The sequence below is a fragment of the Harpegnathos saltator genome, unplaced genomic scaffold (assembly GCF_003227715.2).
Source record: "Harpegnathos saltator strain DR-91 unplaced genomic scaffold, Hsal_v8.6 scaffold38, whole genome shotgun sequence".
In the NCBI taxonomy this organism is placed as follows: domain Eukaryota; kingdom Metazoa; phylum Arthropoda; class Insecta; order Hymenoptera; family Formicidae; genus Harpegnathos; species Harpegnathos saltator.
The window spans coordinates 781,527-797,243 of NW_020230183.1; the positions used below are offsets into that span (position 1 = coordinate 781,527).

At 54.0% G+C, this 15,717-nt stretch overlaps 1 long non-coding RNA gene across 1 annotated transcript in view; it reads right to left on the reverse strand.

Moving 5' to 3' along the window:
- The window catches only part of LOC112589015 (uncharacterized), a 139,981-nt gene extending 125,880 nt beyond the window's left edge, over positions 1-14,101 (reverse strand). Inside the window, exons 1-2 of the long non-coding RNA XR_003113190.1 lie at positions 13,962-14,101; positions 13,666-13,785 (exon numbers count right to left, since the gene is read on the reverse strand). This is a non-coding gene — a long non-coding RNA (uncharacterized LOC112589015). The remainder of the gene's footprint in view (positions 1-13,665; positions 13,786-13,961) is intronic.
- Positions 14,102-15,717: the final 1,616 nt, after the last annotated feature.

Below are 15,717 nucleotides of genomic sequence, written 5' to 3' on the forward strand. Positions count from 1 at the left end.
AGCGGCGGGAAATCGCGGAACGTTGGACGCACGGGCACGAAGGACGAGTCTTAATGGATCGATACGCTCGTCGGCTCGGCGCGAGGTGCAGCCGCGTGACAGGTTCGAAGGACGAGTGAGTGCCACGACCGGGGGCATAAATTCAGTTTCGTTCCGGCGCGGCAACGCACGAGCCGCGATACAACGTCGCCACCACTTCGGCTTCGCTCTTTCTTTCGTGTCGCGCCTTTTCCTTCCTTTCATTCTTCCACTTTTTTCTCTCCCGTCCTCTTTCTTTCGCTTCTCTCTAAGCCGCTCGCGCGCAACGCGATAGTAACCGCGGCGGCGCATACCGGCCGTTAGACTGCAACTATCAATAAGTCTGTATCTGACAAGGAGAGGAATCGGAAGGGGCCTTAGATCGCGGAGGCCCATAAAGCCACCCACGGCGAACAATATTTTAGCACGGTAGCAATGCGCGAAACCGGCTTCGGCTTCAGGATCGGCCGCGCGCGAGATCGGCGGAGGAGAGGCGGCCATCCGGCGCGGGCCCGAACGAACCAAGGAGCGAGCGGGCCCAAGCGAGGCGGCCCGGCGGCGCGGTGACGAGCAATGGTCGGCCGACCGCCTCCGATTATCAGATTGACTGGCCGGCCGAGTTATACCGCGATAAGCGTGCATTCCCAAATATCTCACAAACTCTCGCTTTCGCTTTCTCCTCCTTCTGCCTCTCATCCCTCTCTCTCTCTCTCTCTCTCTCTCTCTCTCTCTCTCTCTCTCTCTTGCGTGCGTCCTCCTCGCCTTCTCTTTGCGCGCCGTGACAGCGACGCGGCGGACCGGTATCGCGCGGCCTGTACAGGCGTGTACAGGGGTTGGTTTCATGTTCGCCGAGCTAGTCGGTAACTCATGCCGCCTGACATATAGCTATTGTCCCGCGCGATGCAACTCGCCCCGAACCCGCCGAGTATGTACGCGCCGCGCTCCCTGCCTTCAGCCAGTCGCGGATTTACAGCTCTCGGTGCCCTAAGCTAACTACCACGCTTAAAGAGATCCCGAGAAATTCTCTGCTGGGGAAGCGTCGGGGAGGATGCATCTCGAGGAGACGAGAGAGTATGAGAGAGACGAGAGGAATAAGCTGTCATTCTTTCTTTCACTTGACGATATTGTTACCCGTTACCTCGAGGTATACTGATAACATCGCGAGCTTCTAAAGAATTATAAGTTTGTGTAAGAATCGCTCAAGATGTCCGAACGAATCGGCGACCGAAAGCCCGATCGTTCGGCGACAGACTCGTCGCTAAATCCGCCACTGCTCTCTCTCTCTCTCTCTCTCTCTCTCTCTCTCTCTCGTTCTCTCCGCTCGGAGCAGTCCGCGCGCTCCATCCTGACCGATCGTCCGTGGGCAGAGATTCCGCGCCGGCAACAACTCAGAACGGCCGGCACGCCGGTGACACAGCAGCCGGCTTTTCGCGAGTGCCGCGAGTGCCGTGTACTGATATAGGACCGACAAATGACCAGCGTATTGTGTGGCTCTGGCGGCCAGCTCGAGGCTCGCGTAACGTATCGCCGATTGCGTGGCGAATCGCGCGACACGACGGAATGTCGCTCGCATTCTGCGTAAGTGAGTCGTCGCGAGACGACGGGGAACGGGCTTCGATATTTTTGCGATCGTCGTATCGAGTCTAAGCGAGACGTCGCGCGGTTTGAAATACCTCCGGCGACCCGTAAGAGCGCCGAGCGCTTGGCCTTGGTGACTTTTTAACTCGCGACGGAGTAAAGGTACACACACGTCGACGTTTCATCGTACTTTGTCCCGGTTTGGACTCATTTCTATGCGTTACTTGAGACTTGTATCTCACGATGTACAAAAAATCCTTCGATTGCGGTACTTGTTCTTTTACCACTGTTATATGCGAATAATACAACGATAATAAATTGAAAGTGTACGTATGATTTCAGAGTGTTAGGTTCGCGTTAAATGGGCAAGAGAGAATGAAGGAAAAAAAAATAAAGAAAAGAGAGAGGAGGGAGACAGAGACGGATTCTAGGATTAATATTTTTCACGCGGGAAGACGCTTATCCGTTTGAATGCTACGATCGCGGCGCGCGCGGTAACCATCTCTCTTGTCCCGCGCGCGAGTCTACATCTCCTCGCTCGTAGAGACGCAACACACGGATCCACATCCTCCTGGCACAATGCGGACAAATGACGACGACATCGCGCGAGATCGCGGTATACTGTACTACCGTTCGACTACTGTGCGCCGGCTATGCCGCTCGATCGTATCCTAGCTCGCTAGCCGGTGGATAAGAGCGAATCACGCGGGGCTGGTTCCCGCTCTCTCGCGGAATGCTCTTAACGAGTCTTCGGGGGGATCAGCGGATCTGTTCTCCGGAGGCGGCTACCGTTTGCCGGGATCACGAATGGATTAGCGTGATTTAAGTCGACAAATAGCGGTAGCCTTACGGAATCGTTAAGCCATTTAGTATCGCCGCGTGTTCGGCACTCTCTCGCGCAATCATCCCTTGCTCTCCGTATACATACATCTCTCTCTCTCTCTCTCTCTCTCTCTCTCTCTCTCTCGGTATCTTACGCTTGCATTTTCCCTCCTCTCTTTCTGTCCCTCCCTCTCAATCTCCTCCCCACGTTTACTTTCGCCCGGCAAAGCGCATATCCAGTCATCGGTGTGCTCTACCCCTCGCAGATAATTAGTCGGAGTGGCTTTCGGTATCGCGAGCAGATTAACTTGATTTACATCTAGGTTGGCCCGAAGGTCGCGCCGCTTAATCACTCACCCCCGGCACTATCGTTACCCACCTGTTAGTCCGCGCGAGCGCCTAAGTGCACTTTGTACGGCTCATCAGATTACCCCGCGCTATTAAATACACGCGAGTAGACTCCCCAGCCACGATTCCTCGGGCTTTTTAAGAGCGTGCGCGAGCGCGCGAACCCCTCGAAGAGGCAGGCCGTGCTCTCGCTTCAGCAAACTCGCGCGGTATCTCGTAGTTCCTGAAGATACCCGCCGTCGTGACTCCGAACAGCGACCACTGCGCGGCACGTTACGATTAATCTTAGTCGCGCTGCACCGCGAAAAAATCGCAGGACTCTTTTCTCCCCCCGCCGAGCCAACGCGACCGAGATCGGCTCGAGAGGAGCGCGCGCGGATGAGTTTGTGGCACGAGCGAGAGAAACACTCTCACCACGAATATCCCGGGTGTAGAGTTGCACAAGAAAGATATTAACTCGGAGATGCTTTTACGAAAAGAAGATACGCGTTGCGACGTCCTGATGCACGCAAATAAAATAAGAAAAAAGAAAATCACGTATTGATGAACCGTATAAACTGGAGGTTCGAGCGAAACGAGGCAACGCATCTCGTTGTTGTCTCCCAAATGTACATTCTTAAGTTTCGTTTGCGTTCAGTAGTTCGACGACCCCGTGCTTTTTCAGGGTCGGTCCAAACTCATCTGAATATATCGGGCCGCTTGGAGCGTGCAAAAACCAGTCGGACCAAGTCAGAGACAGGTCGTTGACCCGGCAACGTTTGACAAGTAAACAATGAGACACTCGGCCTTAAACCACCTCTTCGCATTTCCAGCACACTTTAACACCGCCTCGCTTCTCTCGCATCGGCTTCTCGAAAAAATTCGGACGCGCGCACGTACGCGTCTCGTGTTTACCCCGCCGAGATCTGTTCGATTTGAGATATCAAAGGCGAACAATTTCGTCGTTGAATTTTTCACGTAATCGTACGACGATCGCCGGCGATCCCCCCTCCCCTCCCTCCGACGATTTTGCTTGTCAATGTAATCGTGTAACTGTATCGAGACAAGCGAGAAACGAGTCGCGTCTTTCCGCGCCATTTGTACGATCGATGGGGAGGGGGAGGGAGTTAATATTAAAGATGCAGCATACGCGTATGGTCAGGCCGTCCGTAAGGACATGCTTGAGAACCCCTTTAACCTTCAACTGGTAACATCCATCCCTCAAGCACGTGTAGACCACATGCTGCTCACCGCACGGCGCGTAAGTATGTTTGTCAGTATCGCAATTCACCCGACTATTCTATGTAAATCTTCAAGTGTACCTCGTTTCCGCACTGAAAGTAGACAAACGTACGGCTCGAGGAGGAGTAACGACCGCGATACAATGATGAAATTTTCTCTCTCCCTTCCAGCGTGGCGCGCGTCCTTTCAGAAAATCGCTGCCGTTGTTGAGAGTCTGAAGAGAACTGAAAGTGTCCAGCGCGCGAATGTTCCGCACGACGCTTTTCTACCGCGTCGCGCCCGACGCACAACAATCAGACTTTCACGTGGACTCCCTTCGCGATCGGGCGTTACGGCCGCGTAATCGTAATTACACAGGGAACGATGTCGGGAGTAACGTGTTTGTACGGTACAGCAATTGCACACGGGGACGCTATTGTTATGAAATAATTGAACTTCGCGTCAACCGTCGTCCACTCGCAAATTACCCCCCTATTGTCGAGAGAGAGGGAGAGAGAGAGAGAGAGAGAGAGAGAGAGAGGAGAGAGAGAGAGAGAGAGAGAGAGAGAGAGAGAGACAACTAACGCGCTCGTGTCGCGCCCGTGCAAGAGCGAAAGTGCAAAAGCTTTCCGCGTAGATAATATTTTCGGCAAATCCCCCGCGAGTCCTCCAATAGCTCAAGTTTCACGTCGTCTCTCTAGGCGCTCGTTTCCTCTATGTGAGACGTAACGAGGAACGCGCGCGCGCGCGTATCGATAACGCGTCGGCGGTCACCGCGGAATCAGCGGAGCGTGGAAGACCGCACGAGAGCGGAGAGTCCATACGGGCCTGACACGTCGACTGCCTCTATATGGGTCCGTACGAATTTATTGACTCGTCTTACCGGTATCGGCATAAATTCGCGCGCGGCTGTCAATCCAATCGACCGACCGGAGGCGTCGACAAGCTCGCCGCGAACGGCACGAAAAATTCGAGACACCGCATGAGTTGTTACGCGGATCCGATAACGCGTCGGTGACGGCAGGCGGGAAAATTCGGAACGAACGACGGGCACGACTATACGATAACAGATGCGATCGCGAACAATAGCGAATTCCCGCGTGGCAGCGCGCGTGCGTGAACGGCTGACATCGCGTTCGAGACATCGCGGGAAGTGGAGTCGTGAATTTTCGCGATATTGCTTGTCGGCGATTAAGAGGGACTCGCAACTGCGGCGCGGCGCCGCCGCCAAAGAGAGGAACGAGAGCGGCAAAAAACGCGAGCTGTCGATAAATATTACACGGTCATCGGGTTATCGAGCGCGCGAGATTGCGCCGTGCGGGACGATAGGGCGTTTCTTGCGCGCGGGGGGATGTCCTTTTTTCCCCCCTGGCTTCCTCTTCGCCTCCGCGCGAAGGCCGCGCGGACATCGAAACGTCGGCGAAGGCTCGGAATACCTTTCGACGATTATTATCGCGGCCTGTGTCATGTATCATGTCGTACTACAAGCCGATAGTAGCGTATATATACGTATACACGGAGGCCTCGCGGAGCTATCCTCTGAGAGAGCGGGGAAGAGAGAGAGAGAGAGAGAGAGAGAGAGAGTGGAGGAGAAAGAAAGACGACGGTCCCTCCGACACGAGGGCCCCGTCCTTGCATAAGTCGGCGCTTCGGCCGCGCCGGGCATTATCGACGTCGGAATAAAAGCAAACCGAGGGAGCGAGAGAGCCTGGCCATTTGCTATTCGCCGCCGAGAGAGAAAGCTTCATAAATCTCCGCGCGCGAACGACGTACTCCCGAGAGCGGGAGGCCTTATGTCATCTGGTCCTTTTGCTGTGGGAGGACGCGAGCTGGATGCGGAAAGTGAGAGTCCCGGTGAGTCGTCCTCTCCCCGCGGGAGCCTCCTATCGATCCTGCCCCGGGCCGGGACGAAACCGGGAGGTCGCCGTCGGTGAAAGCGTTTGATCGTCGCGGAAATCTCCGATAACGCGGCGTTCTCACGTCGCGTAATCGGAAGGATCGCGAGAAAAATATCGCTCTGCAAACGACTGGATTCGAATTGGTGGTTTTGGAGGTCGACGCGGTTTCCTTTCGTATGGAGCTAGCGATGCCCCGTCTTGTTCCACTTATCGTTCTGTCCGACTCGTCTGACTCGTCTGATACTACTTCGCTCTCACTTCGCGCTCTCCGCATTCGTGAATCTTTTCTCCACTTTCTGTGAATCTTCGCGCCACTTTGGGGCTTCTGCTTTGTTATCGTGCAAATCAATACGTACAATACGTACGTTCGTTTCCCCGGAAATTCACAATGACGCGTTTCCTGCTTGGAAACCACGAGCATCGCGAATTTCACGATCGCGCAGCCTGTTCTACCATTGCGCAAGGTGGAATGTCGCGGATACGAATCTCGGGAGCGCGCTTCGCGAAATGTTCCGCCAAGTTAATCTTCTGTTACAAGGCCGCCGATTGCTCGGCCTTATTCCCGCGCGAGCGCGAGACTCGCCGTCGCAATCGGGCACGTTGCATCGATGCGTAAATTAGCCAGACCGGACGATTTTGCAACGTCTATCGGAACGTCGATGTTGTTAGGAGCGCGCCGTGCTTGCTTTATCGCGTTTAAAGGACGACTCGGACCTCGCTCAACGTCCGACAGGACTTAGGAGAGGATCAGCCGTCGTTCTACGAAAAGCCGATCGTCAACGATCGGGATTACGCGTTTCACGGCTGACTGCGTGTTCTTCTGGGTTAGGGAATTATTTATTATTCGCACGTGCGAGCGAGCGAACGGGCGAGCGAGTGAGCGATCGAGCGACGAACACCGAGGGCAACAAAAGTGAAACTCGCACTAAGAAGAGATAGAAAACGACGAGAAGGAGAGAGAGAGAGAGGAAGAGAGAGGGATCGACCCATCGTTCCCGACTTCGCCCGGTCTAATCCCCCACGAGATACGATCTATGCGCACATAATTGTACGACGGTCGCTGAAATTATATAAGACGCCATTTTCACTCGTACGCCCGCACTTGGCCGCTGCGCCGCAAAAATGACAAGTCGTTCTATAAATCTCCGCGCGAATGAGCATGGGATAATGATTCATCGAGCCTCTCAGGAGCTTAAGGTCCTGCAAGATCTTAAGCTGTAAATAACGTGTCTTAAATTTCAACGATAAAAATACGCTGTAGTATACGCTAAAGATAGAAGATAAAGAGAGACAGCGTGGACTAAGGAAAAAGAGCTAGAAAAAAAGAAAAAATTACACCGACGAAGAGATCGACCCCGAATTTGTCGCAAAGTCAGCGACCTCGGCAACGTTCTGCAAATCCCTCGTTATTAATAATTAATCTTCTACTCGTTCCAAACACACACAGAGTGAAGCGTATAATTTATCTCGTTCACAACTCGCGGGCGCGCACTCGCGCCGTCACTGATAGCTCTTATCGCGGCCATCGGGCGGGAAAGGCCGGACGTTCGCCGGAGAACGAGAAACTCTCCTTCCCGGGCCGGTCCGAGGGAGGAGGAGAGAACCGCGCCTGCTGCCTGTAATTTCGCGATCCCCATCGGGTTACAATGTGCGGCACTACGAGAGAGTACGTACGAGACGGCCGACGCGCGACGTCCTTTGTCGCACGCGAATGCCGCGCTGTAGTCGTCCGCATTCACACGCGCCGCGCGCGGACGCGACACGCGGATTCCCATATCAGATATTCATCTTTCCCGGCAAGGATTTTGCCATCGAAAAGGCGACGCCATTGTGCCGGTCGCCCGTTACCATAATTCCGTGGGACTCTCGTTACGAAATGCCACGCGGACACGTACGCGGCGCATGTCCCGATGCTTCCGTCCGTCGTGACGCGGGTGTATGAAATTCAGACGGAGCTAACCGCTGTCGCAAGTCGAAACACCCACTCTCGATGTTCAGAGCGCGGTAGCGCGGTTATTTCATCTCGCCTTGGGCGGCTTTTCGCAGGCATAGGCGGAGAGAAAGAGAGAGGGAGAAAAAATAGCAGGTGCGCACCCGCGTAATAAGAAACGCGCAACGCGCGAGGTACGAGAGCGTAAGTTCAACGCGGCGCGACGATTATTGTTGCGTACGAGCGCAGAATAAATATTATCACGGAAAGCAAGAAGGACGGTAGGTGGTTGAGGTGAAATTGAAACGCACTGGGTACGTGCGTTTATTCCGAAGTGCGCGCGATTCAGAAGCCGCGGTGAACAAGTCGGAATTAATCAACGTGTCATTACGATTGTCGCGCGGTGAGAGATTGAAACGAACATTCGAGATATCATGCGATCTCGCGCGAGAACGGCGAGAGGAGAGTCGCCGAAGCCGAGCATGACACAAAACGTTGATAGCTCGCGATTCTGCGACGAGATGTAATCGCGAGCGGTGAAAATCGATATAGTGTAACACTTATGTAAGGCGCATCGCGCCCGCGATTCAACCGAGCGTGCGAAGCAACTTTTTCTTCGCGGACAACAAACGCACGACGTTCGTCATCCGCACGACGATCACCCGAGGGCTCATCAAGGTGCGCACAACGCACGCTATTGTTCGTATACTTCTCACATACACCAGGCAAAACGAGTTTCACGTCATTGAGAGAGAGAGAGAGAGAGAGAGAGAGAGAGAGAGAAAGAGGGAGGGAGAGAGGGAGACGTCAAAGAGTTTTCAGTTCTCGCAAAGAGCTGCGAAAAAATCCTTCGCACAGACGATATTACGCAAACGCATATACGACGACGTACAAGCACCTTATCTATCGCGATATTCCGAGCCGTTGTAACGGAGTTGTAGATTCTTTACGTCGCGACAAGCCCGGCGAGTATTCCGAGATAGGCCCGGCGATGGGTCCTCAACGACGATAGGCACGTCTATCACGGGCGCTATTCAGACGGTCGCTTGAACTCGCGCAAAAGTCCCGCGAGAATAGCCCGCTAACGAGAGTTTCGCACAAATCACGGCGATTTTTGTCGGGCCGGATTTATCTCGAGATCGGCGCGATTCGTTAATTCCGCGGAGGCGCGCTCAAGCCGCGAGTAGCAGACGCCCGCGCGCGCGCGAGCGCGATTGTGCAACGATCGCGACGGCTCTGCTCGCGCTAAGAAGCACGCTCGCTCGTTCATTCGCGAGAATGCAACATAGTGCAACGCGTTGCAAGGCGTCGCGCCGCATTGTACGGCGGCGGGACACATTGGGATCATAATGTCGCGGGACAGTGACATAGCGTCGGGAATGCCGCGAGTGCGTGCGGTATCGCCGCGCTCGGTTCTCTGTCTTTCTTCCTCCCTCCCTCCCTCCCTCCCTCCCTTCCTCCCTCTCTCTCTCTCTCTTTCGCCTCCTCGCTCTGTCTCTCCGGGGTCGGGACTGATTTATAACGATTTTAATAGAAATAAAGGTATGCGCTTGCCCCTCTCTTTCTCTCTTTCACTCTCTCTCTCTCTCTGTTCCCCCTTCTTTCTCGCATCGCGCACAGAGAGATAACGCGCGCTCGTAACGCCCGGCGACAATGACACATCGCCGGGAATGCACCGGCGCTATTTTAGCGCGCCGGTATACTCGGCCGCGAGTCGGAGTGAGGCGCATCTCGCGCGAGATACCCCGCTTTCGCGCTCACCGCGTGGCCGGTCACCGCCGGAAAAATCGCGATCGCGGAAAAACAAGCCGCGGTTGCTTCCACCGCGCGCGGCTTCCTCTCTCTTTCTCTCTTTCTCCGCGGCCGTGACAACGCGCCGCGCAGCCTCCGCGGGGATAAGTTATGAACAGCGCGGGCTACATCTCGCGCACCCGCGGCTTCTAGAAAAAACCTACCTACGCAACGCCTTACGCTGACTAAATCATCCGCGGACAAAAATGCCGCGCAATGCTGCAATGTTAGTCGCCGCGTGAGCTTGGGCAAGAGAAGCTACCGAGGGAGCATCTCGGATCTCTTCAATTTTCACTCGCCGCGAGCGCCCCGTCGGGCGAGTCGTATCTTCCGATGACCAAAGCGATTAAAGATTCAAGAAAGCGAGAGGTCAGAAAAATCCGGACCCTTCAAATTTTTGTCTTCAAATTTTTGACGCGTCTCGACTGTCTCTAAAGTGATTTTATAAAATACAACTCACACTTGTGTTATCGATTTACATTTATTTCCATTATTGCGTATTTTTCGGGCGAGTCGCTTCGTCATTTGTGTAGCTTTTACGGACGTTTAAATCGAAGTTTCTCGCAAGAGAGAAATCGTTGTCGCACGTCGAGAATCGTGTTCTTTGCGAAGAAACTACAAAGTACGCGACTCCGTGAATTTCTCCGACTTCCGTTCGCCGCGTGCGGATACGCGTCTCTCACTACTCCACTTAGTCCTCGTTATTATGCACCGTGTGTCCTAGAGAATGATAAATGAGGGAGTCTCGTGTGCTAGCGTGTCACCGACAACGTGTCGTCGTCGTCGGCGGCGGCGGCGGCAACACGGCGTGCGATTATCAGTGGCCGAGGAAACCGGGCCGACTCTCCGCGGACAATTACCGATAGGGCGCGCGCGTGCAACAGGTTGATGGAGCGGGTGCGACACGTGTCCGCAAATTTTGTCCGTCTCGCTGTCCGTCCTCGACGAGTCCCAGGAAACGGAAGTGATTTTATATTCGATATGACGCACGCTGTTATTATTTCGGAAGGGGATCTCAGCGGGATTGCGAAGTGCGCGTCAGTTTAGCGTAAATGCGAGAGAGAACAGGACGCACGTGTGTTTAATGTAGCTGATCTCCGAATGTAACACGCGTCGTGATATCGGTAATATCTTTTATTCTCCAAGGAGAATGAGCAGAAAAAATACATAAAAAATGGGCACCTCTTAATTGCGAGTTAAGCGAAACCGCATTATCGAAATTCACGTGTTTGAGTTCCTCATACTCGGGATTCGTCGTACCGGGATGTCAACGCACCGTAGAGAATTCGATTGAAGATTGACCTCACTTTCACCTCGTTCGAGGCGGTGCGTACCCGGGACGAATAACTGAAAAACGCGAGAGTGTGTGTGACACGACGCCGTCGCCGATAGCGATCGAAATTATTCGGGTCTCCATCTCCGTTTATATTAACCCCGATACCCCAAGCGTTCTCTGTTACGTGGAGACTCGACTTCTTACGACTTCCTCGAAAGTGAAATACTATGCGTGATTTTCATTCGACGCGCGCGCGCGCGCGCGCGGCGCATCCTAACGGTACGACGCGGCGAGGTTGAATTGATTTGCATCCGTGACGAGGGAAGAGATACGTGATTCACCCACGTATATTCGCGCTGTTATATCCCGCGTGGTATTAAATGACGCGCCGTGCTGCTTAGATTAGCTGATAAATTAAGACTCGCGCTCCGTGCGCGGTCTAACGACTACGGGGGAAAATAATAAGATTAGGGGAGCGGGACTCGCGTGTAGAATAAACCGAGAGCGTCCGCAGTCACTCGTTCGTTCGTTTCGCTTCATTTAACTTTCGAATTACGAGTCGTGCGCGAGCGCTGGAAGGGTTAAAGGGCCCGTGTCAGCGAGATCAGCGCGCAAACGATTGAGATTATTGATAGGCAAATTAATACCTCGAGTATCGAGAGTCCAGTTAGAGTTCACGTAACGAGCGGAAGGATATTCCGAAATTACGACCTTGACTATCGTCGTATCATATTGCGCCTGAGACCTTATCCAAGCGGGCGAATAGCAAGGGGGAGCGAGAGCGAACGAGAGAGAGAGAGAGAGAGAGAGAGATTCCCCGGCTCCTTACCCTATAAATCTCCGGATCGCGTAATGTGATCGCGCGTATTCGGTTTCGCGTATAATTCTAACTAGCGGCGCTAAATGGTCGCCGCGAGCGATAGCACACGCAACGTAAACTACTTCATTCGCCTAACGCGACGCTTCATTTCGCGGGAAACGACGACTTCCTCCGCGAGCGCGAGCCTCCCGCAACAAAATATCCGTACGTACACAGCACGCTTCTGCGTTTCACGCGCGCGCGCGCGCGCGCGACCGAGAGGTGTCCTCTCCTCTTCCGCGAATCCTCCTTCGATGACCGACCGACCGACCACCCACTCCGTAAAATTTCGCGCGAATTAACTAGCGGCGTTTTACCGCGGTGTCTTGATTAATTACGATCGCGCGCAACTTTCGCGTTGCTTATTCTTAATCTCCGCGTGTCGTATCCCGTGAAATTGCGCCATAACGAACACCGATAGAAGTAACTGTATATCGCGATCGTGCTAATATATACGGTGTCACACGATTAACTATCGCCGTATCTTCCGTATCCACCGGAGTTCCCCGCGACGCGCGCGCGTCTATCGCGAGAGAACATTCGCCGTGAGAAAAGAAAAGGTCCCACTTTCCCGCATGTCGTCATTTCGATCGAGTTTGTCACAACGTGGCCACGCTCCGCTCTGCAACTGTCGTCAAATTCGCGAATTTGACAATCGGCGTACGCTCTTGGATTCAGTCAAGATTACGCACGCCAATCAGATGCATGAATCTGACTACGCTCGCAAAACAGCTTTCTTCGCTGAACGCAGCCGATTTCGTTCGCGCAGCGAACCACCGTCCGCGTCCGTCCGCCGTCTGTTTCCCGAGTGTAACTTTGTAATCTGTCGCTCTCGTCGAACCGCAAATAACCTATAAATAAGCGAGGCTCTCGCCAGGTGCCCTTGAATCATGCGATTGGCATCGCGATGTACCGCGCGTTCTTTATCAGGTGCGCCATGTGCGCGAGGTGATGAGGCGCGGCGACGGCGACGGCGACGGCGACGGCGACATCGACGTCGACGTCGACAGTGGCGGCGGCGACGCGAAGGCGAACCCTCGGAGGATAGCGGGCAATGATGACGTTACAGCTGATTTCAATCACGTGCTCCAGCACAAAGGATCCGTGCAACCCTTCCGCGTCCGCGGGCGCCGCAGCGCGGTGCGGCGCGGCGCGGCGCGGCGCGCGATGGAAATCAGTGATCCTTTCACGCAGCGAGCCAGAAGCCCTCATAAAAGGGAGTCGCTCCATTTGCATCCACCGGGCGTGATCTATAGAAGGCGCGCGGAAAGATGAATGGTCGGATAAAGAGCGACGCGTTAGAATAGCGAAGCGACGGCGGTGATGTGATGTTTAAAGCGCACGACCCACGTTTTACGTTAAGCACGCCGAGCTATAACGACTCTCGAGAGCCACTCGTGCCGGCCGGCGCGGGCGACGTGAGCAACAAGCCGCGACACCTACGGAGCACTACGGAGGACAATTACGACGCGACGTGCGCGTTCACCTACGAACTCTCGGTTCGCGCTAAGCCGGCTATGAGCGGCGGTCGCGGTTGCGATAGACGCGCGAAAAATGTCCGACCCGGTGGCGCGATGGCATTATACGGCCAATTACGCGGCGGTAATGGCCGCCAGGGTGCTGAGACATGAACCGTCAACCGTACTCTCCTCGATGGCATTAAAACCCGTGATTCTTTTCTCTCTCTCTCTCTCTCTCTCTCTTTCTCGGGAAACACGGCGGAGAGGAGAAGAGTCAGAGAAATTCAGTTCGGTTCAGTTCAGTTCAATATATGGCTCCGGACTGCATTCAGCTTTGTCCATACGCCATTTTCCAGTAGTATGAGGATAAAAGAAAAACAGGGACAACGATCAAAAAATATGCGTAGTTACAGGAACCACATCCACGACTCGCCACGAAGGCGAACAAAAGACTGAGTCAGAGAAATAGAAAGAGAAAATCTTACCTTACTTCGAGAAGGTCTGTGCGATCAGTACACCTCGATCGAGTTTTTCGAGTACGAATCCTTTGGTACTTCCGCCGGGATAGAACTGTCTTCGCAGTGAAGCTGCAGATTTAGTCGGATCTAGAACGGGAAACGGGTTCCGAATAGTTGTGGCGGTAGGAGGAAAGAGGTTAGACTGAGCTCGATTTTTCGACGAGCGAAGAATCCGCGATATCGCGGGACTGCGCGTGAGACTCGGTCGTATCTCGCAAAAAGATCGCATCTCTCGACGATGAATCTAAGAATGTGGTGGTTACCTTTGGAAATTCAGAATATTCGCATTGCTCTCGACTCCATCCCGATCGATGCGATGCCGATCGTGTTCGTGCGTGTCGCCAAAATGGACGCCGCGGCGCGATCCCGCGCAAATCGTAGTGGAAGGGTTAACGCGTGCAACCTAGAGCGCGTACGTGTGTGTGCTGCGCGCTTCGGACGAACGCGCGCTTCACATGACGCGACTCTCGGCTGCGTGGCCGAGTAGCCCATCTATCACGGTTTATACGTTCGGCGTTACATACGAACACGACCGAATACGTACGAAAGCGGAAGATCGTCGTCGAAAACAGTGGAAACATCTGGAACTTCCGAAGTAATGCGCTTACCGCGCATTACTTCTTCATTGTTCGTTGATTTTGCCTGTCGCCACCGAGCTGAGCGTCGTACTTTCTGACGTCATTGCTGTATGATCCCGAAACGACGCGGCATCTGCGCGGTATCGAACGCTGTTACGAAGAAATCGCGTCGTGTAACAAGTGACTCGGCACGAGAAAGAAGCGCGATCGACGTACTCGATGCGTCGTCGCGGACTCGGGATAACACGAAGCATGAAGCGAGCTCGTGCAGCACACGCCGCCGCTCCGTTCTCCAGCACGGTCAACGTTCCCTGACTAATACTCGCGGCACCTACGGAGACAATTACTGGACGCCATATACGTTCATCCAGCGGAGTTCATCTCGCATAGATAACGACGGAAAGAAGAGCCGAAGGCAGCGGTGGCCGTGCGCGCGGCCTCTCTTTCTCTCTCTCTCTCTCTCTCTCTCTCTCTCTCTCTCTCTCTCTCTCTCTCTCTCTCTCCTCCCTCTCTCTCTATTCTCCTCTTTCTATTCTCCTCTTTCTACTCTACGCGCCTTTCCCGCGGCATCGTATCTCCGGGCAACGTAAACGGGAGACCACCGCGGCCTACACACAACAGATACTACACGCCGGCGTCCGTACAACGTTTCCTGTTACTTGCTATTCCACGACGCGGCACGCCGGGCTTCTACACGTGGCGTTCGTTCTATCTCCGGACCGGACAATTTGCTCGCAACCCCGAGAGATTTATGCGAGGCGGCGAACACAACGTAAGTACTGTTACCTTCTTCCACGCGGGATCGCGGAATCGCGAGGGAAAAGTCACTCTCCGCGCTCGAGATTCTCCATCTCGAAACTGTGTGCGACGCGCGATGCTTCCTTTATGGCGCGGCGCGTACGCCCGGTACGCGTGTTCTCTTTACTGTTTGATAAACGCGTCATAGCGACAGAAAGATCGATCCCCTCGCGAGAGTTCACTTTCCTCCGGTTAGGTCGGTGCTGTTTCTCTTTCGCGTCGAAACTCTGTGTCATCGCGTCGTACGCGCGCGCGCTCTCTCTTTCTCTCTCTCTCTCCCTCTCTCTCTCTCTCTCTCGCGCGCAGTCGTCGCACTGTTTCATGATTGTACGAATTGCAGATAACGCGAGAATAATTTCCCTCGCGTCCGCGCGACGCTCGTTACGCGTCGCATAAACACATAATGCATCTGTCGGCGACAACAGCGGGCGCGATGCAAATCCGAGTGGACGGCTGTGTGACTCTTCGCGTCGGCCAGTGAATAAGCGTATTCGTAAGCGGACGAGCGTACACTCGCGTATGTAGCGCAGGAATTTGCGCGGTATCGGCCGTGTGTACACACACACACACATATATATATATATATATATATATACATATATATATACATACATATATATTAATATTTATATTTATATTCGCG